Raw genomic sequence first — 25,056 nt, 5'->3', positions numbered from 1 at the left:
TCTCGACACGGTTGACCTTGGGAAGCCGAATTCCTGAACCACTTCCGAAACGGAATGTCCCATGCGTCGGGCACCCGCAACCATGCCGCGTTCGAATGCCGTCAACTCACGACGACGTTGCATTTTACCTGATCACTCACACAGCCACTTCAAGCAATGTCTAACACACAACTGAGACCGTCGCGGAGCAACACCTCCTAGAAAAGAGTAGGCCTCTGCACGGGTTACCATAAATATCCTTTAGTAGTCCAAACGTAATGACATACGCCGTATTTTCAACCACTGCGCAGCTTAGTACCCCGAACGTAATGACATCTTTCTTATTTTTCATCAACTGCGCAGTTAACTTCGTCACATCGGACTACTAAATTGATCCGTGCTAAGGCCTTCATACTTCTAGGAGGTGTTGCGCGGAGGCCACCAGGTGGCGTTGGTCACACGTACTGTCCATCCACAAATCAGAGCCCTGCTATCCCATGAGTTTTGCTCAGTCAGTGTATATACTAGGAGGCTTCGCCCCCTGCTCGCTGGCGCTCGCCAACCCCCGGAACTGCTTTTGCAGTTCATTTCGGATTGCTTCGCAATCCGATGCTCGCATTGTTCGCGCGTTGGATACGTTCTTAACGTCTAGCTTTTGTATACTTTTTTGAACACTGAAGTTCCGAAAACTTTAACTGTAGAAAATTCTAAACCTGTGCATTTCAATATTAATTTGAAATTGCAAACAGTTAACATATTTTTCTTAATCACACTATTCTAAATTTCAGTTGTTGAGAAAAGTAACTTTTGTAAGTTTTGTTTTAAAGTCTTTCAAACCAGAGGGCTAAAACCATGTGTTGTAAAACAATATGAAATAGTACTGAACGCCGATTTTTGTAGATTTTCGCCTAAGATTAATAGGAAGTGAAGGTCTGTTTTATAAGTTGGCAACGATTAAAAGGTTACTATTTTAATTCTCGTGGCTTCATTATTTGCTGTTTTAGTCGCCAGCCAGTGCTTTGCTTTTGCACTGCTTTGTGCTTTGGCTTCATTGTAGAGTAGCAGTTCAGTGCAGCACGTGTTAGATTCACTAGTGATAAATATTGATTTTATTAATTTTAGTTCTTAATTCTTCATTTTAAGACTTGGATAATCTATTAAATCTCTTATGGTGAGATTAACTATTTATATAAGTTTTGAAAATATTCAACTTTTATGTTGTTGTATGTTACATCCCATGTTAAATCTTATATTTATACATATTATAATCGCTCGATTATTGATATAGTTAAGTGTTTTTTTTTCTTCCTATGCACGTGTAAATGTTGAATAAACAACGTATAACTAATATAAAGAAACTTACTACGATTATATTTAATTTCGTAAGTATGTTATCAGATTTGTTATGTTATCAGATTTGCATGTTATCAGATTTGTAGGGTTTTATTAATTTCAAAAGTTTAATTTATAGTTTTGGATTTTAAATATTCTATTCCGTACTATTCAATTCATATATTTATTTTAACTCATGTAACCTTTTTTGTTTTTAATAGTGTAGTCGCTTGATTGTTAACATTATGTATAAAAGTGTAAGTGTGCAGTAAATAACGTATGACTATAATTCTGCTACATATTATAGTATATAAATCTCCTGTGTTGTATCTTCGGATATCACAATTTAGACTGTTACAGTAAAATGTGTTCAGGTTGCAGGCATGCATTCGCTTACAGAAAACATGTGGTCTAATTTATAACTCAGTATTGTATAATACATGTAATATTGTATGCATAAAATCAAAAATATGTTTTATAATTAACTACATTTAAATAATTTTAATGAATGTAAAAGAAATACAAATAAACTGAAAGACTTTAATTAGTTATCACACTCAGTGATCTAGTATTTGTTTAAGCATGTTATATAGTATTTCTTCTAATAAGTAATTTCTTTCATTTAGATGGTTAAGGCTTCAGTAATCCAGGATTAAAAGTTGAATTATTTGAAACCCCATCTTCCTGATGTAATTCTGGGTCGCAATGTGCAGCTTCAAAACTTTCCAGGATTTAAAATTAAATGTTTAATGGAGAAAATAAAAGAGTTTAGTAGATTTGGTGTGACTGTTCTACATATTGGTAAGTACCTTGTCTAAGAATTTTGTTTTTAGTTGTTATATCTTGAATAAATTATGAGAAGGTTCTTGAGAATATATGTATTTTCTGTTACGCTTTTCAAATTGAAATAGGATAGCTAAATTTGTTAAGAAAGAATGTGATTTTCTAACATGATTTTCTAACAATCTTTTCAATGTTTATACCTCTTTAGCTCCCGTTTCAATGGGAACCATATTTCTCCCTGTTCATTTAATTCTCAGCTTTTGTATATATACCAAAAACTTCACGAATGTGCATTCAACTGCCAAACACAAATTCTGATTTGTAATTATTAATGAATCAAAATAATTTCATTCCTTTTATTTTATGTTTTCAGAATATAATATACTTTAATTTGTTAATAAACTCCCTATTGTCTTTAGATATTATTTTTATAATGTTGGTTTTTTTTTCTCCTATATTTATAAAGACACGAAACTGCTGTAGTAGAAGCAGTTTTTCATATTCGTTTTAAATATTTTGTAAGTGTTTAACATTAATTTCAGGTTCTATCGATTGCTCTGTGGATGGTAGAGTCAATATAACAGTTTGAAAGATTAAGAAATTTTGTTGAACAATCCTAGAAGGGTATAGTATAAAGAAAATGTCATTAATATTTTTGCATTTTAATTCTTGTATTAGAAGATTTATAAATGGTGTTCTTTTGTATAGTGTCATGGCCATTTTAACCAACAATAAGTGCCTAAGGATTTTATAAAATCCGTAACATTCTTTACCTTTTTTAATAAATTTGAACAGGTGTGCCATTCATGATTAAGAATTTTATAAAACCAAGTAATGTAAGGCATAAGATATTTATAGAATGTAAACCTTTCTTCCCTTCAAGTTAAGGATAAAAAAAAATTCAAAGATTTAAGTGATTAAAAATATTTAATGGTCATGACACAAAAGGAATATATGCCTCTTGGGGAACCCGCCTTGCTATATGCTGTTAGGTTGTTCCGTATTGAATTATGATTATAGTGTACTTATTACTTGTTCCTGGTTTTCTATATATAATAATAGATTATATAAAATGTTAAACCCTAAGCAATGTTTTAAATTTATTATTTTTTTTTTTAGATATTTAATCATTTGAAATTAAAAGAAAATGAGCTAAATTATAGCATGTTTAGGTTTTTAAGTATAATAATTTGTTTTTAAATATGTTTTTGGAACAACCTAATAAAAGGGGGTCAACGCATCTGTGCAACTGTACCTCTTGAGCAGAGCTGTATTTACTTGGCTTATTTGTAAAGTGTTAAGAGTTTCATTTAAGATTATTCTAAGAATAAAATGAAAATAAAAATTTGAAGTTTCACTTCAAAAAAGCATAGAGAGTTTACAGCCCTGCTCTTAGGTGATGTGGAAAATGGTTGCAATCATGCATGTTTTAAAACTTGAATTTCAGGTCTGTTCTTTTCATTATTCTGAGGAGAGCCAAATTTACAAGCATTTACTTAACCTAGAGGTGGAAGCTGGAGCAGCCTGTCATTATTAAACATCTTGTCTGTCCTAGGTGATGAAAATTGGTTCAATCAGCTGTATATTCAAATTTGTTTAATTTTTGAACGAAGAGCATGTTTAAAACTTCAGTGTTACCTTTTGAAGGGCAACTCAATATTTTTAGAATGTATTTGTATGTCATCTTTAAGCTGTATATAATCAAACTATTGTGTTTGGTTTTTGCTCAACAATTACTGTGTTTATATGCACGTTTTTTAACTAATTTTCTGTTCTCACACTGCAGAGTTAATGTACCTTTTAATAATATATCTTGCAAGCAGCACCCGCTTTTTTGTGCGAGGTGTATAATTTTTACATAAAGTTTTTTGTTTTTTTAAAGAGAGAATGTTTAGTTAAGATTCTATCTCATCAAAACTTTGTGCATCATTTTACAGAATTCTAACTGAAAAAAAAAACTATTTATATTAATAAATTATGTATTTAGAATATCAATTAACTTTTCCCCTGTAATATTTTTTCTTGACATAAATAAGTTGTTAGAAGCTCATATTCACTTCAAATTGATTCCATTTTTTATTATTATTCAAATGGCAATCGAATCTCCAGTATACGAAACTGTTAAATTTTAAAAACTGTTTCAATTTTAAATAAACACCAATAAAAAAACACCAATAAAAAAAAACCCCGTTTTATGCAATAATCTCTTTTTAATTATTGAAGCTCTAATTCAATGTTATTTACGGGGTTCCCTTGGTCCTTGAAAACTGCTTAAATTTTACTATGGTACAAGATTTTAGTAAAAATTCCTCAAATTTCAGTATCATTATAGTTGATAGAAACAATTTTTTAGTCTTACAAAAATATTAGAAACAACAATTCGTTCTTTTATCTCCTGGAATGAGACCATGCATTAAGAGTAAAACATTTTAGCGAGACAGGCAGAGATGTCATTTCATTAATATATTGGTTCTTTTTATAAATTCTTTCTTTTGCTTAAGATGGTACCCTTTATGGTAAAAAATGGTTGCATTAAAATTAGTTAATCCTTTTGCTTAGGGTGCACCTTTGTACCAGCTGTAAGTAAAAGATGAATGTTTTTTTCTAGATTACTTAGTAATATGTGATAATAATTCCAACACATTCAAGGTAGCACATTCATAATAACAAGGCCACATTCACAACAGTTTTGGCTGGAAATAATAATTATAATAATTAATGTAACATATTTGCCATTCAGTAATAATTTCAAAATATTTAAATTGCTTACTATTTTTAATGAACTGAATCATAATAATAGTAGAGAATTATTTTACAAAAGAGTGACAAGAAAATTATGAAAAAATAATTTTATATTTTAATTAAGGAACCTTAAAAATTTTCTGACCATGAAAAATCGTTTTAGACTATTTAATTAATCTATAGCATTAAAAACTAATATATGAAATATCTTAGTTTGAAAATTATAAATCCTCTCAAGCTTAATCGTACTATTATCCTGTATAAAGTTTCATACGATATTTAATGCAATGAATTTAAAAAATGTAAAATTAGGGCTTGTGGGTAAAAAAAGAAGTAGAACAAATTAAGGTGTTGGGATATTAGTAGAGTCTTGTATTTACTTGGAATGAAACTTAATTTAGCATGACATAATTAAGAAAATTCTCATGCGTAACATCACGAATTCTTTTATTATATACCCTTATAAATGAAACATTTTATTAACAGATGAAAAAAGATGTGAAAAAAGTTGTACAGTAATTTGCATAGGGATGCACAACCTTTTTGAGTGAAGGGCCACATTCACAGCAAATTGACCATTGAAGTGCCGCATGCCAAGTATTTAGAAAGACATGTTAATCATGTAATATGTTTGCATAAAATTGAATATCTTTAAGTGCTTAAAATTAAAAGCTGATTACTTAGGGAAAGAACAGAATCAATTATCAGAAAAAATTTCAGATAAAGTAAAAAATAATGAGAAAATTCATGTTTTTTTGTTTCATCACATTGCATAATAAAGTTCATTTAACATTAAAAATTTGTAATGTTCATACAATTAAAATTTTAAAAAAATTAAATATACTAATTGATAAATTAAATGCAAGTTGAATAATTTAAAGAAAGTTTGCAGGACTAAAAATGATGTAAAATTGAAACAAAACCCTTGCAGGGAATAATAAGATTCAACATTTAGTAGGCAAATTAGTACTCCAACTTTAAAACATTTTAAATAAATTATAAGAGAAAAGAAAATAAGCATTAATTTTGAAGGAATTATTTTCCTTAATAATAAAAAACTATTACGATACTTGTTTACAACTCTTTATGACCAATACTTTTTTAACATGTTACTACTTACAATTAATACACATATATATTAACAGCTAATTAAAATTTACATTACGCTACTCATCTTGATTAAACTTTTTTTTTCTGTTAAAATTTAAGGATATACAAATTTCCCAGCATATGATGATAAATGATACAAGATGGTCCATGTAGATAGCAAATGGCTTAAAAAATTTCTTACGGTTTAACCTACGATGTGCAAATTTTCAAATATTGTGATAATTTTATCTACTTGATCATCTGATAGCTTTTTCGGGATATTAAATGAAAATTTAATAATTTTTTTTAAAGACTGCTCCACAAACTCTAGAACAAGCCCAATTCATTCTGGAAAACAGTCTTTCTGCAGAATCTGATCTTGTGATCTGCTTTAAACTTAAGGCAAATAACTTAATCAGTTTTTGGAATTTGTCCCACATGGTGCTCTTCCTTTCCTAATTTTTGAATCGTGTGAATACGAGTAGCGATGTGTGATTTTTAAATCACTTTACGAATTGTTATGTGTGATATTTAAACAGCGTGAATAAAACACTCGATGCATGAACACAAATCAAGATGCGTGATTTTTAAATTGCGAGAAGATTCACAGTGTATGATATTTTAAACGCCAGAATACGACACACGATGGGTGACTTAATTACGAGAAGAATCAAACCAAATAATTTTAAAAACGCACGAATCACGACATGTGAATTTCACTTCATAAAAATAGATAATTTTTTATTAATGAAGTAGTTTAATTTTTAATTTAATTCACTGTAATACGTCTAAATATTTGAAAAAAATGCAATATTAGTTATCATATTAAAAGTTAAGCACTTGTAATGGAAATTTTATTAACAACAACAATTATTTTATATAAATTAAAAAATATTCTCAAGGTTTAAGAATCCTGGCTGTTTTATAAAGGACGGTTACTTCATTTTTCCATTATAACTAACTGCACATTAGTATGCTCTTAGAATGAGTTGAATATATACCAATTTATGTATCAAGTTAATTTTTCTTTAATTTTTAAAAAGTATTGTTCTAAGGACAATTATTATGCTTAATGATCTCGTTTAATTAATTTTCAAGAAACACCACCTTGGAAAAATGTGAATTTCCTTCTTTAAATAGGCCCACTCGAACAAACCGAGCTCGGGTTCGCGAAATTTTCCTGGTAATCAATACAATGGTATCAGTGCTTGAATTATAATAAAATTGCTCTCTTAGTATTTATTTATTTTTTAAATGCAAAAATTGGCATTGTCACTGGGGGCATATGTAAATTTTAGGATGAACAATTATACTGTATTTAATGCCCTTAGTTTTTTAAAACAATTACTTAATTTTTTTCAAAAAAAGTTCTAAAGAGTTCTTAATTTTTGTTTTGCTAAAAAAATGGGAACCCAGAATTGAGTTTTACTGACTTATAACAAACTTTCGAGGTAATACTTTTTAATATTTCGTGAAGGAATACAAGATTAGTCTATTTCTTCGTCAAAATAAGTGAGTTAAGTATGGTTTCAAATTGCTAAAGGAAAGCTTTTGGATTAAAAACAAAATACAGTCTCTAAGTAAGAAATAGACAATGTCTTTTTTAATGTTATCTAGTGAAACTTTTGGTAATTTCTTTGGTAGGTCTTTGAAAATTATACTAAAGAGCAGTTTAAGGTTAAAATATTACTTTTGGAAAACGTTATATTCATTCTTCTAGGATATATGACGAATTTCGGAAATTTCACTCCAGTGGTTTGTAACATTTTTAACAGAGGCCATTTTTACAGAATTTGAAAGTTTTAAATGATTAAAAAAAGCTTCATATTATAAGGCAATTCTTTTAAAGCATTTCTTAAAGTAAGCATGGTAAAATTTATAAGGATGATTTCGAAAAAAGAATAATTTTAAACTTGAAATAAAAAACTAAATTTCGCAATATTATAAAGTATTTTTAACAATTTCACCTTTTTTTTGTAATAAAAATAATAAAATGGGATGCATTTTCGAAGGAAAAGTTACTACCGAATCTTGGGAATTTATTTATTTATTTTTGTATCAGAGATTTTCTTAATATTAATGCTAAATCCGGGTTCAGCTAAGTTGGAGACAGCATTTTAAACTATTTGTATAATAGAACTTCTTCCTAAAAAGCTAACGATTTTAATTAACATGATTTCTTCCTCTTTGGAAAAAGAAGAAGAAAAAAATCAACTGTAATTGTACTTATGGAAATAAAAAGTACCTTAAAAATTTACAAGTTGAAGCAAACATTTCTCTTTCCAGTAGATTTTTTTCCTCCGAATGAAATTTTATTTGATAGAATTTCATTTTAAATCCAATTTAGTTGTTAAACTCGATGGAGAAGGATTTTAAATCTTTGGAAATATATGCGCAATCAAGTTTTCTTGCCTACAGCGCTTTACAGAGTTAAATCTTTTAAAAATTATGTTGTTTTTTTAATTTCTTTCACTATTTTTAAAAATCTTCATTAATTTATAATGTGTTTTAGATTTTTACTCTATTGAGAGAAGTTGACGTAGTTAAATTTTATAGCAAAATGAAACATTAATACTTTTGCCTAGCAAATATTTCCTGAAAATAAATATTTTCCCTTTAAAAAAAATAAATGAATAAACAACTGTTTTTCTAAGAGCTTAATTAACAAACATCTTCAATGTTTGTTAAATGATGGTCTAAATTTATTTTAACATCATTTTTAAATTTTTTTAACGATAACAATCAAGCGATATGAATGTTAAAATCATGTATAATAAAATTCACCTTTTAATGTGATTTTAAAAGACATAAATGGTGAAGTAATATAATCTTATTGTGTTCAATATCATAATAAAATGACTTAATTGAGTAAGACTAAATAATATCTTTGTGCAACTGCGAATCTATTTCCAAATTAAGAAATAGTACATCGTTAATGACAGTCACGTGTGCAAGATACTTCGACGTAAGATGTTCTAAAGCTTAGAGACAGTAATAAATCTGTCCAATCATAGACAGGGCATGAAATTTCAGATTTTCGCGCTCACTAAAGATTCGCCAATAATGAGATAAACCACTCGACTAAGGTAAACCTGAAAGAGGGTAAGCTCTTGGAATTTTGTTGCCACCAGTAAGATAGGACCTTCACTTCCTTCTAATCCTAGGCGAAAATCTACGTCACTACTGAACGCCGGATGTAAAGCATCGGCTTCAATGAAGTAAATTTTGTGAGAATTTTTTTGATAATTCGGTGAGAATTCACCCGATTAGACATATGATATGCTCACTACGTGCTCCTGAGCGCCGAAGCCTATCAATTAAAAATGAAAACTGTTGCCAACGCGAGAAAAGAAATATCGGTTTAATTGATACATACATATTAGCGTTTTATATAATATATATATATAGTGCCAGTTCCTGTGCTGTAAGCTGATCTAGCTAGAAATCCAACCAGATTATGTAAGCTGCAAGTTAGACCCCGTGCAAATTTCCCTAAGACTAAGTTAGTTGTGGAACTAACCAAAAAGGAGACGTTTATGGATTCCAGAGAGGAGTAGCAATGATAATTTTCTTTTAACTTCACGAAGACGAACTCATTTATTTTGGTGTTATCTATGTGTTTGTTTATCGCCCATCTTTATGTAAATTTAGCGTTTAATATATGTTTTGTTAAAGTACAGTGTCTCTCATTTTCAAAGACGACCACTCATGCCGTCCCCACAAAATCAGAAGTGGTTTCGAGAAAAAATTGATGGTGAAGAAATTAGATTGAGAAAAAATTGCTAGTAAAAAAAATTATTGGCGAAAAAATTGGATGCTGAATGGTTTTATTCTTGTGAAAGTAACGGAATAGCGTTGTGATTAAACTTTCGTTTCTTTTTTTTTATTTTATCTCTGCAACTACAATTGGGGTACGTATTGTACATTTGTGACATCTACATTTATTATTAGACTTTTATTCATTAATCAAAAATGATTCTTAACGATATTAAGCAAGTAAGCAAAGCATTGAAAAATTTTAAGAAAGACAAAATAAGACTTTTACATAAATTTATTTTCGATGTAGAAGGCGATCGTTCAAATAGAAAACGATTAAGAAATTTTACTGGTTTCAATTTTACTTTAGACAGCGAAGAATTTCAAAATAAATTAAAAAATATTGAAAAAGAATTCACTCTTAACCAACTTATAACTCTTTCCAATATTTTAAATATTTCGTACGAAGGCAATGAAACCGAAATTGCAATAAACATGTTGACGTTATTAATGGATTTGAATAAACTAGCAGAGCTCGCCAACGCGTCTAGCTCAGAGTCGTACAAAGACATAAGCAATCCTCAAAGTGAAACTGAGCCTTTGAATAAAGAGAAGGAACACAATTTTCCAGTGCTGAGCAATGATGAAAATAAAAACAGTAATTCGTGTTTAAAAGATAAAAATAATTCCTGTAGAAATTTTGAATTTCAAAATGTTGCTATTAATTATTCTGATATCGAAAGTACCATTTCTAAGTATAATGCAGGATCGCATGAAATTCATTGGATCGAACATTTCGAAAATATTTCAAAATTGTTTAATTTGTCAGATTTACAAAAATTTATTTTTGCCAAAAGATCTCTTGGTGGTAACGCCTCTTTATTTGTCAGAACTGTACCGGAAATAAATTCATGGCGAAAATTAAAAGAAGCTTTGATTGATGAAGTTTCTTTTGAAATTAATTCTGCTAATTTGCATGATCTTTTAAGTAGACGTAGAATGAAGGATTGTGAATCAGCTCAAGAATATTATTTAAAGATGAAAGAGATCTGTAATTTCGGAAAAATAGACGATGCTGCTTTTATGCATTATGTAATTAAGGGGATTAACGATAAGCATGAAAACAAAATTGTTTTGTACGGCTACAAAAATTTGTCCGAATTTAAAGAGAAACTTAAAGTTTATGAAATAATAAAAAGTGATTCCGCAAAGAGTAAAAATGCTTTCGATAAAATCAGAACAAAACATGACTTTGATAGTAAATATAATTCTTATGATAGAACAAAAGCAAAATATGATGATAGGTATAATGTAAGAAAAGATGTTTCAAATAGGAATAAAAATAAATATGAAAATAATAATGAAAAGATAAGGTATAATACTGATGTTGAAATTTTTAATAATAAATTGTGTTACAATTGTGGTTTAAGAAATCATATTTCAAAATATTGCATACATAAAGATAAGGGTTTAAAGTGTTTTAAATGTGAAGCGTTTGGACACAAAGCTTCGCAATGTCCAAAATCAAATGCAAAAACGGAAGCTGCTACTCTAAATGTTAGCGTAGAGCCAAAGTTGTTTAAAATGGTAACGGTTGATAACTTAACTGTGAAGTCTTTGATTGATACAGGAAGTCAAGCCACTTTAATCAAAAGATCAATTTTTAATAATTTAAACTCCAAAGAACTATTTCCATTTAATTTTACTCTAAACGGATTTGGTAAATCAAAAGTGACAATGAAGTAAATTATTGAAATAACTTTTGAGTGATAAATGATTTATAACTAAAACTCTGAAAATGCTGTATGTTAGAAATGTCTATGCTATGAGGCAAAAATAGATGAATTGTCCACCAATCAATTATTGGTGTTTTTAAAGTTGCTAATGGCAACAATGTATTCTTCCTTTAGTTCAATGAAGATCTATTGATCATTTAAAAGGGGGTCTATAGTCTGATTTAAATTTTATGAAACTACTGACTTTTAGTATAGATTAAAGTAATAATTTGATTGCTTCGGGCAATCATTTAATTAATTGAAGCAATGTTTAAAAACAGGTAAGGTGAGAAACGTTCAAGTATTGGGTTGTTCAGAAAGTAATTTTTTAATTAGTCACATTAAGAAATTTTACAGCTGAATCATTGGTTAATGAATGAAGGGGTTGCAAATTAACATTTTACTAGTTAAAGTTGGTTGCTTTGATTTTGTATATAAAAATTAGTACAGTTAAAAAAAAAAATCTTGATTTTCAGAATTTATAAATAAATGTAGATTATTAAAATGATGTACCCATATAATTTGAATGTTTCAACTATCTGACAGCTAACTGTACAGCTATCTGCAATAAAGAAATATATCAAACATTTGCTAAAGGGTTCTTTTGAACCAATGACTTTGAAATTGTAACCGCTACCTATCAGTTTTGTTTCATTGAAACAAAATTATTTTTTCATCATATTACTGCCAGCAAGTATGCCTCTTTTTTTTTAAAAAAAATTATTCTTTTTTACTTACGATTTATGACACTTAGTGTAAACTTCCAACAAAAACAATTCAATTTTAAACACTACTCCAGGTTCTAAAATGTCTATAAATACTTTTTTAATTAAACATTTAAAAGTTACATTGACTGAACTAGGTAAAAATAAATAAATAAATAAAATGCTTGGTACAAATTGAAACAACGAAACTTTCAGATTTTTCAGCATATCTAATTAATAAGCGCATGCTTCATCATTTTCTTTTAGAAAATTAAAATGAGTAAATATTTTTTGAGGGAAGAAGGCTAATGAGATAAAATCACAAAAGATGGAGTCAAAAAAAAAACCGCACCTTTAGCAAATGTCTTCTAAACTGTCTAAAAATTTTTATAGACTCAATTCAGAAAATAAATAGCCTGGCAAAATACAACATAACCAGATTAAAATTGTACATATTGACCACAGATTAACTTAATTTTATAACAGTTTTAATTTGTGAAAAGGTAACGTTGAAGTAAAGATAAAAGAGAAGCATTTTTTTAAACTACAGAAAATGTTACATAATTTAGTTTTACACTATTTTTTATGCCTTATACTTTATTTTATTCAGTTCTCACATCTACCATGAATATGGAATGAAATATCACTGCAATTAATTATGCTCTTTAAAGCTAGAACTTTAATTATCAGTGACTCAAACCACTTATCAATATTTTTCAGTGATAATCATGAAAACTTTTAGTAGCTTTATAATAAATATATATTTTGACAAATCTGATACCTTTTTTAAAATATTGCTCAATGATGTACAATAGAAAAAAAGACATAAAAATAGGAGTTTTAAATTTTTATTTTGTATTTAAAAACATTTAAAAAGAAAATTCAGTTACCAGAACAATCATTCAACTACTCAAATGACAAAGTTAGGAAAAATACAAATAACCAATATTTCGCATTTCTTTGAATTGATAAGGCATAGATATTCTTATTGATATAAGTCTTTAAGTTTCTGACAGCATTTTCATTTGTTACATAATGAATGTTTATTTTTATACATGCTTAGAAGTGAATAATATATAACTTCTATTCAATAATATACAACAACTAATAACTACACCATTTCAATAATGTGAAATGTTTTTTTCTAAAACCAGCAAACAAATTTTAAAATAAATTAAAAATTCACAAAATTAAAATAAACACAACACAAAATTAGCAAAATAAAACACTTAAAATATACTTTTGAGTTTTTCTTCTGTAGATAGAAAATCTATTTGTGAGTTTGTAATTTTCATTTTAAAATCATTCAGTATCAGTAAAAAAAATTACTGGAGAGACAAAAATTAGTTTATAGTAAGAGGTAAGATAGCGTTATGGAGAATACATAGCAATTGGTCCATTATATGTAAAAAATAGAGAGGAAAACCAACACATAGTTAATCCACCAAGTATGTGAGGACTGAAATATCATTCAAAGAACAGTTGATTTGTACACATAACAGAAGAGCATAATTAGCACTACACAAAAGGTTTGAAAAAAATTAGTTAAAAAAGTTTGTTGCAAAAAGTTGCTACAAATTTATTTTGTATTACTTTCTTGCACCCTTCTTATACATTTATACAACTGCAATTACGAATGTATGATGTATCATAAAATTATATTGCATCACCAGTGTTTTCATTACAGAAAAAAAGTGGGTGAGAATTTCTCACCCTTTCTCAAAAACTGGGTGAGATTTCAAAAAGTTAGGTGAGATTTCTAAAAATGAAAAAAACACGAATAGACTTGGAAAAGAAATATTTCATTTCTAACATCTTCTAATTTTTAAAGCATTGAATATTTTTGCTGCATTATCACATGGAAAATTTTCTATATCAACTTTTTCATCAGCTATTCTCATTAGGTTGCTCAAATGCTTATCAGTCAATCTGTTAGTATATTTTGTCTTAATTCGGTTTTGGATGCAACAGATGCTGAACTATTCGGAACCACTAAGCAAATTTGTAGCATTGTGCACACACTTTCCTATCCTCTTCACCTGCCAGCATAGGCTTTTCAATTATTTCTGCTATAGAATAGCGAAGTTATTTTCATGTTCTTACTTCATGCTAGTATTTGATTCGTATCCATTGAATATCCGTACTTGTTTTGTTTTGACCGTTCCTACCGACATTTGTTTCCTTTTCATTTGTGCGTTATGGACTAGAAAATGTTGCCTTAACAAGGTATTTGTCCATCTTACATTCAAGCTCAAAAAATTTAAACGTCTTACATGAACAAACCTTACCTACGGTTAACACGTGGTTGAAGAGAAATGTGTTCTGAAAGGGTTTCGGAGGTGGGAGGCATTGTGTTCTGCTGTTCGCACTGGTTCTGAACAATACTGGTAAATAGGAAAGCTTGATAACAATGACCGATGTTGAAAATAAGGAAAGATCAAGGGATTAAGGATTGAGAAACGTATTTCATTTAAAATAGTGGAAGACGAAATTTTTTCCAAAATTCGCGAGATTCGCTCATTTTGAAATTCATTAATAGAGTGCGAGAACTTCTCGCGTTAATCATTTTTTAATGCGAGAAAAGAAAAAAATATGCGAGATTCTCGCGTTCTCGCTTTGTAGTGAAAACACTGATCACACAGTTGAAATAAACTATAATAACAGTTATGATCTAAAATCTGTGATATATTGAACCTTTGAAATAACAAGATTGTGATGAAATGAAAAAAGTCATCAAGATCATTACTACAAAAAGCAAATATGACTATATTAGTCTTATGAAAGTAAGAGCTATCAGGTATACACTCGATTTAATTTCAATGCATTCCAGATACATTAGCAGGGCTCATATACAAATAGTAAATTAATAGAGTTTAAAAATTGAATTTTGTAAGCACTTTGTAGATAAAACACTAAAATATGAACAATCAGTTCACTTAAAATTAAGATACATTACAGCTCAACAGTTTGGGAACAAAATTACAATTTCAAAAGATTAGTAATTTGTATGCAAGAAAATATTTTAAGTGTAAGAATAATTTTTAAACAATTTATTGAGAAAGTTTTGGATTTATTATCAGAGATTGCCAAATGCATAACTTAAAGAAGCCCAAGGCACCATAAACAAAGAAGATTGACAAAATGTGCTTATCTACTACATAAAAAATTATATGTACATAAAAAATCTAAATGGATATTTTTCATAAACTTTTAGATAGGATTTTTGGATTTCTTCTTGTAAAAAAAACTTTTTTCATAACTATACTTTCTTTACTTGTGGTTAATATACAGGGAGATTCCAAGTAGTTGCAGCTGTTAAAGAAAATTCAGCTTATTGTATTTATGTCTCATTTACTTGTTCTCATCAACGTCATCTTCAAGAGAAATAGAATAATTTCTGTCCTTTTGAAACATGCTTCAACATTTGTGATAGAAGGATTTTTTCATCAAACCTACAATTTCAAAATATCTTCAAAATTTTTTTTCATCGTCTGAATTATGAGCAAGAATGCTGAAACGGCTATTGAATCTGACCCTCTAGATTAACCTTACTTTTATCAATGATAATTCAAAAATTTTAAGAAATTCTACTTTCAATAGAATAAAAGGAAGTATGTCCTGATCTTGACTGATCAGTTAGTTAACAATAAATTGCAGCATATTTGATGTAAGATAGAAGAAAAAGCTGTCCCTATCAGTAGAAAATTGAATTATTATCTAGTAGTTATAAGGCAATTACAGTTTCTGGCCTAACATAACTTATTTTAATTATATTTGAAAGCATTTTAAAGTTTTCAACCCTTCATTTTATGCAGTTGTAAATTTATAACAATATGTTCATAATGTATCCTGTTTGAATCAATCCTCTTGAATTTGAAAATGTTCATCTAGTGTCCAATATATGGCCTTCGGGTCTCAATTAAGAATTTTAAATGTGGGTTTTACCTCACAAAGAATAAGAGCTGCTTCCATAGTTTTCATGCAAATTGAATTCCACAGAATATGTTTAGCATACTCATGATGTTGTAAATGTGCAATATACTATATATTTGTTATAAAATAATAATAAAGAGTTTCTGCAATTATTGAACTTCCTTATTTTAAATCCTTTAATCAAAATTTCAAATAAGAAATTTTCATGAAAAATTATAAATTCATAAAATGAATGGTTAAAAGTTTTTGCTAGAACTTAAATGCTTTTAAATCTCAACAATAGAGTTAAGGTCATTTCAAAAGTGGTCCATGAAAATCAGATTTCATAATTTATTAAGCTATAAACAACATGGATGATGAACCTTTTTCTTACCAATGAAACTATGTTTCTGGTTTGTTATTTTTAAGTATCCAGTATACCACAAATTGTATTTCATTTTAAAACTCATATTTAAACCCTTACTCTGATTTTAAACTATCAAATTATGTTTTATTACTAAATTTTCTGTTGTAGAATTAACTTGTATCAGATATAAGTTGAATAAATTTCTCTGAAAATATTTCAATTTGATATTAAGATTTTTAAATTGCACTGAAGAAGACCGTTGTAAGCGAAAAAAATAGTTAATGTTTAAAGTTTTTAATTTTTTATAGCATGGAAAATTAAATGCATCATTACAACTGAAAATATTATTTTAATCTAAATTTATTTTCTTTCAGTTTCTAAAAAAATTTTGTTCAATTTAAGATGCCTTCTTAATGCACTTATTACTTTTCAAATTGCGTTTATATTACATTATAAATAAATATATAATATCACATTAAAAACAAGTATTAAAATATTCAATTTTCTAAGGATTAAATTACCAGATTTTTTGTGTTCAATTCTTCAAATCTGCATTCTTAAGTTCTTCTAAAGCTTTACCAAGATCATTCTGTCAGATTCCTTTCCAAAATATCAAACCACTAAAAAAAGTTACATTTTATGATCATTCATTTTAGCAAAGGGAGATCTTAAAACAAAACTTTCATGTTTTCTAAAATTTACAAAATAGAGAAAATAGCATAATTGATAATATTTCATCTGAATTTTGTAACATCCAAACAGCTCTTAAAAATATTTTTCCCCCATCAGAAGATAAATCACATAAACTCGCTATTCCTTTAAGGAATATATATCAAGTTTGCACTTCAGGGATCTCAAACAATATATTTTCAGTTTAAACTTTTCTTTGCAATTCCTAAGTTAAATCAGTTGATAGTGCTGCATATGTAAAAAGAACATGAAATCACACAGTTAAATTGAACCCATAAATTAAGAAAATTCTTTTTATGGTATGAAAAATCAAATTTCATCTAAAAGTTCCTCAAATTTGAGAAGAATTTGTATACAACATAAAAAGTTTGTCCTATTGAGATTTTATTTCCTGTAACAACTCAGAGAAGTTGTGATTTTTTAAAGCACATTCAGATATAAATTTCAAGAATTCTAGTTAAAATAGACAAAGGATCATAAAATAACTGCATATTAACTTCTGCACACAATGGTACTCGGTTCTGAATCTACCTTTGCTGTTGCCAGTCTTAGAGATTTTTTTAAAACGTTTTGCAGTAAATGTAAGTAAATAAAGCAAGTTATAGTATACTTGTTGTGTGCCACCATTACATCTGAACACCTAGTGGCACGAGTGCCGTAGATTTGCCATCTTTGTTTTATAGATTATAGAATGACAACAAGTAGTCATCACAAAAGATCATACATAAGTGATTTTGCGATGCTACATTTCAGTGATCTAATTTGTAAATTTATCCACAAAACACAACCTAAATAGAGAATTATAATTTTATGGAAAAAAATATACATGGCAGTAAGATATCATTAAATTATAAAAGTTTATTAAAAAAAGGATAATTAAAAAAATAATACATAAATTTAGTTCAATATCATAGTCTTTCATTCTCAGATATAGGGAAAAGTAGGGAAAGATCGTTTAGCTAAGATTTAAGGGTGTTGGAGCTGATCTGCTCAACATAGAAACTGTCAGATATCCATTGTTTAGTTTTGTACAAGATAACAGTCATGAAAAGTCACACATGTACAACTTCCGTTATATATGATTTTTTTCTAGAAAAAGTCGAATCACCCGGTCTTACCCCATTAGTGGGGCAAGACCAGGAATAAATGCTAACTCTATAGAAAATTTAGAAATACTAGAATTTCAAGAAAAAAGTAGCAGACATTTCCATTTTATAAGGAAATTTAGGGAAATTATGCAAGCAATTTACATGTGATGTAGTCAAGACTGTACTCAAGGGAGAGGACTGACCAAACATCTGGGGGCCTGACCAAAATTCATTACGAAAACTATAGCATTTTTTTAAAAGAAAATTGCAGAGAATTTTTATATCAAAGTATAAACTACAATTCTGCTGTCTTCAAAAACTACTCAAAATATGAAAATAAGGTTTTTTTGCTTGGAAGAAGCAATAAACTTTGTTCCATGAAACTTTTGTTCAATCTTGAATGCAGTTATTTTCATCCTTCAGTGTTTTGTAGCTTTCGTGGGCTCAGCGTAGACACACATCAAGGGGAAAGATCGGGTGTTACCCTGTCTAACCCCAAGAGTAGAGGTTATACTGAACAGTGATACTAATGCATACCCTCCAACTTATGAGGATTTTGAAAATAATTCTTTCTAGTGGTAGCGAACCAAAGTAGAAATTTTTAAAGCAAATGGATCTCTCATAAAACTTTTATCAGAACTTAAGAATCGAGTCATGTGGCATGCACTTTTATAAGTAATAGTGGACAAGTTACGCTAAAATTAATTTTTTTTGAATATTAAGCTTGAATATTTTGCTACCGTCTGAAAAGAAGATTTCTGAAACTACGGAAATTCCGTAGCAGTTGGAGGGTATGCTAATGAACCTTATTGTTTGTTATGAATTATTGGTAAACGTATATTAAGCTGAACTAAAAATAATTTTATAATTGTCATAAGGCTAAATTTAAAAACAAAAGAACATTAAAGTTGATACGGAAAAAAAAGCTTATCTACACAGATGCATTGAATTAATCCCCAACAATATGATAGGTGCATCTTTTTGACTAGTGAAGTGCAATTCAGAGTTTGGCCACTGAAAAACAGAATTAATTTTGACACAATCAAGGTACCCACTTTCCCCCTACTCTCCCTTTATAATATTTAAAATAATAAAAGAATTAATACCTTTGTTAACTGGATTAGAATGAACAACTATGTTGTTTTCTTTTCTTCTTTCATTTAGCTTAAACAAATTTTTCCAAAAATCACACAAAGCTTCAGAATAAGTCTGTAAAAAATTTATACTAACAATTTAGTAACAATTCAGCAAAAGAATATATTAGCATAAAGACTATGGAGAATGCATAAAAAGAACACTGTGAATAATTGTTAATCTGGTGAACAGATTTTCACATACTAAGGTGCAATATTAATTGCTTTGAGAATATTGATATAGTATCAAATCAAGCATATTAGCATAAAAAAGTATTATTGCCACAAATACTATAAAACAAAGTTCAAATTGGAACATAAGATTTCGTAAAGATATTCATAAAAATTTTCTAGAAAGTTAGTTACAACTTCCTGTAGAAATTATTGATGAACACACCTTAAAATTTATTATTTTTATTATTGAAAAATGGCTTGCAAGTTTTAATTTAGAACAAATTGGCATATTATTAAAACAGTTATTAATGTAACAATTTAACGATTAAAAATATTAATGAACTTTAACGTAAAAACAACAATTTGACTATGTGTGATGTCTTACAATAAATTTTTTAACTCTAGGAAATTTTAGGTGATTTTTATTTTACTTTTTAAAATACAAACTATAATTTTTAGCAAATAATTGTGAATTCTTTCGCTTTTTATTCATCATGACATTTTTATTCATCACTCATACTAAAAAATTGTTAATCTAGAAGAAACAGTGTTGGGAGTTGCATAAAATGTGCGCATGGATCCACATATTAATGCACTTAGATAAGAAAAAAAAAAGACTTAATACCCAAATCCTGAAAGTTAGTAGTCTGAAAAAATATACAGTTTTTCAGGTAACTGCAAATAAGAAAAATATTTACAAAAAATAAATAAAAAACTGAATAACTTAAGATTTAATGATTAATTTTTTGCACACTAATAAGGAGATGGCACCGTGTGTAGCATAAAATCTTAATATCAAACAAAAATTTTTTTACATTATGTGGCACTGAATTTAAATGTGCTATTCTGTTTAAGGCCACAGAAAGGTTTTCTGGGTTATTCACACAAGTTTTGTGCTGGTTAACAAAAAGAAAGAGAGTGGGACCATTATGATATGTTGTTCTGGTGGCTTTGTGTGTGCATAATATATGAAAAATAAAATCTTTTTAATAATAATGATATGCATTATGAATATCAAAAAATGAAAAACTAAAAGTAAATAAATAAAATTAAAATGCTAAGTATAAGTTTTACAATTAAGTGTATGTTTCATAAGGATCAAAATAGAAAAATAAATTTAAGAAAAACTTGAGAAAAATTCTACATCTAACTGATTAGAAAAGAACAGTTTTCCCTTATGTGTGAGACCAATTAAAAGTGCAAAATTTGAGGTGAATATGTATAATAAAAGAAAATTACAATAGCTTTTTTTCATTTCATAATATTAAAAGGGAAAAAACTGACACAAACACAGTTATATATTAAAAATGAAATGACATAATAGATCACATTAAGAAATAACAAATAAGTACTAAAAAGTTAAAAAAAAGTTTTATGAAAAGTATTTCAAAACTTTTAAAAAAAATTTTTCAAAGTTTTTAGAATTCTTTATAAAAATATACAAATTAAAACATATAAAAAAATTAATTTGAAATATTAAGAATATAGGTAAATAGATAAAACAAAATAAACATTAATTTTAAAAATTATAAATATATTTATTGAAAAACGGAAATAAATGTTTGTGTGCCAAACGTTGGCTCACCTAATATGGTGCCCCTGAAAGAGAGGCCAACTAATCTCTGCCCTGTAAATGCCTGAATTGACGAAAATGTTAACACAGGTGGGCATTGAAGAAAGAGAAGAAAAAAAATTTGTGTGCCACTGGCTGTGAACTATTTGTATAGATATATTGAACAAATATTGTGCTTCTTTGCATACTATATCAAAAAGAAAATATAAAAAGTATTTAGGATTCTTTTCTTTTCCGTTGACCATGAGAAAGATTCGTTAAAATCAAATATATTTACAAAACATTAACACTGTACATAAATATTAGAAATTTTCAAGAGTTGATTTTAGTAATTTAATTGTTTTCAACTAGAATGTTAAGAAAAAAAAGGAGAAAAGTCCATAGAAACTAAACAAATTGTTGTTTTTCCTATAAAGATGATTTACAGCAAAAATTAACTTTTTTATTTCAAAACACAAAAACTCAAGCCTGTATATGATGTTATAAGATATAAATAGATAAATCTCATTTCTGAACAGCAATAGTTTTGGTGCAGTCTAAGGAGTTCTAATAAACATAGCTGGTTTTTTAAAATTTGTTTTCTTTTTCACAAAATTTTAAATGTATCGACATACTTCCTAAACAATAACTGTTTTGAAAATATCAAAAATTTTAAATTATTATATCTGTAAGACTTTTATACAAAACTTGGAAGATTGTATAAAGAAGTCTATTGTGTTACTCCTTAAAATTCCTTACTTTAATTTTTTATGATCATCAGTATTATCAGTAATCGTACAATTTCCAAAAATGATTTTGAGCTTTTTCCTTTCTCTTTTTTTTTTTTTGAGAAAAGTATAAGCTGAAGTTATTTAAGCTCTCAGAAGTACCTTGTTTACATAATATGATGTTTTTACTTGTGAGAGTTGTTTAAAAAACGTGTTTACAAACTCACTGAGCAGTGAGTTTGCAAACACGTTTTTTAAACTGGTAATATATGTCTTTTACATATTTTAGGTAAGTAAAATGATTGAAACTTATTTTGAATTTATATGGCGGATTTGCTAATTTCTTTTTAGAAATTAAATGCCCAAAAATTGCTAAGCTATTGCAGTTAAACAAATAAAATCATTAGTGGAAGTTTAATTCTCTGTTGAGACCATTTAAGTGTCATGGTCAAATCTGTCAACCCCATAAAAAGGTGAAACATACCTCAATAACACACATCTTTTTAAACAAATTTTTTAAAAAATAAACAACCTAAGTTTAATTTAAGTAGTATCATTAAAAAAGTATTATTGGCATATGAATTAGTCATATTTCACAAAAATAATAAACTTAAATTATTCATATTTGCAAACAAAACTAAGTTTTATTTAAAAGAAATCAAAAATTTGGCTCATACAACCAAAATTAATTACATAGCTGCTAGTAGTATACAAAGTGTGACAAAACAAATGGTTTCAACAGTTAGGGGAAAAAGAATTTTCCAAAACAAAAAAAAACTTTCACCATACAATGTGTGGGCTCAAAAATCAAAGGGCAAGCTGAAAGAGAGTCCTTCTGGAGAAAAATGGAAACAGTAAAAAAATTTTATTCCCGATTATCAAGAAATTTTGCTTTTCTTTGGTAGTTAGGAATATTTACAGGAAAAAACTTATTTTTTCCAGGACATTACAAAAAAATGAATAAAACCGAAACAAATTAAATTAAATGGGTGATACTAAAAACCAAATAGAATTGTTTAGCAATCCATTCGTACATAAACATATTTGACTTTAAACTAATTACAATTTTTATATAACAGAAAGTTAAATTTTCTTACAATTCTCTTCGTAAATAACTATATTTGCATTATTAAAGTTTCATACAGAATTATAAAACCTACATAACATAGAATCAAAGAGTTTGCTTGAGTATTAATACTTCACATCACAGTATTTCATTATAAAAATTACTAGTATGCAATTTACGATTAAGATTTCAAAATGTGATTTATAGTAGAAAATACAATAAGTGGAAATAAAACTAACCAAGCATATAGCTTCATCAAAAGCATACCTGTTATAAATGTTCTTTAAAGATAATACATATGCTTAATATTCTTTAAAGGAATTCCTAAGATAAGGATTTCCTCAATGAGGTCCATTCTACATAGTCTTTCAAAATTAGAAAATTTTAATCTCATTTCTCGAAGCTTATTTAAACAAACAAAAATTTAAATTTTCTGCCCAATTTTTATTCTGCTTGTTTTGATTACGACGTTTATGACTTTCTATTTCTGTTACATGAGTTCTTTAATATTAAAGTAAATAATCCATGTAGTTGTTTACCCTCAAGGGGCATTCTCACTGTTTAGGGTAAATTCGCGAATGGAGAGATGTGAAGCATAACCTGGGTAAACGATTATTTCTTGAGGGAAGGTATAAAACAAAACACACGCTTATAGAGAAGTTGTTGTAGTTCTTTTACGTCGCACTAGAGCCGCGTTCTTCTACAAAGAAAAACAATTGATTTAATACATAGAACACTTTTGCTATGCTAAACTGTTGTGAAAATATCGTAAAACAAGCTTAAAAAAACAATATAATTTAAACAAGTTAATTTTCTGGGTTTTTTCCAGTTTTAAAGCATTATTTCAATTTTCCCGAACCAAAAATATATTTTTTATACCTAGGATACTTTAATACATCGAAAAACACGCTAAATAAATAATATAATCTATACATAATAATAAAAGCGGCTGTGTGTGTGTGTGTCTGTAATCACAATATATCGCCCCAGAAGCCTCGCCCGGGCACGAAACTCGGCCCATAATTGTGTTTTGACATAATGAAGAAGTATTTTTTTTCTTTTTCAAAAATTTTGATTAGTTATTTAGTTATCAGTCATTTTGTAAGTCTATGCTTTTCGTCTGCTTTTTCGTCTTCAAAGAGCCATATTCAAAAAACTATTAAAAAATGCATATACTTTTCCCCACTCTTATAAATGTATGCTAATGCGAACCTCACAATTGAAATATTAATTTTCGACAACTTAAACCAATAATATACGAAGTAATTAATAATTTAATTGTAAAGTTCGCATTAGTTTACATTTATTAAAGTGGAGAAAAGTTTAACTTTTGTATTAAAAATGTGGCAACATATTCGATACGTAAATAGAACGCTTCGCTTTGATATATTTGTCGCTGTTCATAATTGTTATAATAAGTTTTTCTTCTTCTTTCCACGCTCTAATTTTTTTTCTTAAGCGAAGACGATAATTTTTATAGCGATATTGTAGTACTTTGTACAACTAAAAATTCTTTTCACAACACTTTAAAAATATTTGCTTTATTTTCTTTATACACTGGTTATCATAAATTAAGGAAAATTCACAAAAATCGCGATAACTCAAGAAATTACACATGGAATTTTATGAAACTTACCCACAATATACAACACATAGTAAGGTATTAAACAACATAAAAAGAAATTATCAGACATTAATAGTAGTATAGAAATTAGCACATGTATAAAATAAACAAATTGGAAGTATCGGTTTGCAATAGAAAAAGTACCTTTAATATGGAATATGATTGCCTCTAGAAGCAATACAGCACAAACAGCGATGTGTGATGCTTTCAATTATGCGGTCTATCAGTTCAATAGGAAGTGAGAGCCATTGCTCTTGTAAAGCAGTTGCAAGCGTGGCAAGGGTCTGAGGGGGCGGATTGATGGCAGATACACGCCTCCCTAGAGCATCCCAAACGTGCTCGATAGGATTCAAGTCCGGGGATCGAGCTGGCCACTCCATGCGAGTAATTGTTTCCTGTTGAAGATAATCATCAACAATGCGAGCTCTGTGTGGTCTTGCATTATCGTCCTGTAACAGGAAGCAATCACCAATTGCCCCGGCATATGGGCGCACATAAGCATCAAGGATGTTGTCTCGATAAACCTGAGCATTCACGGTTCCCCTTGGAAAGACATGGAGGT

General features: G+C 28.3%; 2 long non-coding RNA genes across 3 annotated transcripts; one reads left to right on the top strand and one right to left on the bottom strand.

Moving 5' to 3' along the window:
* Positions 1-882: 882 nt before the first annotated feature.
* LOC147809974 (uncharacterized) lies at positions 883-3,827 on the top strand. The gene is made up of 4 exons (XR_015433976.1): positions 883-1,150; positions 1,938-2,112; positions 2,637-2,718; positions 3,542-3,827. It is a non-coding gene; the product is annotated as an uncharacterized LOC147809974 (long non-coding RNA).
* A 9,165-nt stretch (positions 3,828-12,992) lies between these two features.
* LOC147809973 (uncharacterized) lies at positions 12,993-23,356 on the bottom strand. 2 transcript variants are annotated; one of them, XR_015433979.1, is made up of 4 exons: positions 23,110-23,356; positions 19,324-19,426; positions 16,961-17,059; positions 12,993-15,612 (listed from the first exon to the last, which is right to left on the bottom strand). It is a non-coding gene; the product is annotated as an uncharacterized LOC147809973 (long non-coding RNA). The 2 variants fall into 2 exon arrangements; XR_015433978.1 differs by having other exon boundaries at positions 23,138-23,356.
* Positions 23,357-25,056: the final 1,700 nt, after the last annotated feature.

This window comes from Parasteatoda tepidariorum, chromosome 5, assembly GCF_982258835.1.
Source record: "Parasteatoda tepidariorum strain Cologne lab strain chromosome 5, Ptep-v5.0, whole genome shotgun sequence".
Classification (NCBI taxonomy): Eukaryota; Metazoa; Arthropoda; class Arachnida; order Araneae; family Theridiidae; genus Parasteatoda; species Parasteatoda tepidariorum.
This window is presented reverse-complemented; position numbering and strand designations above follow the sequence as displayed.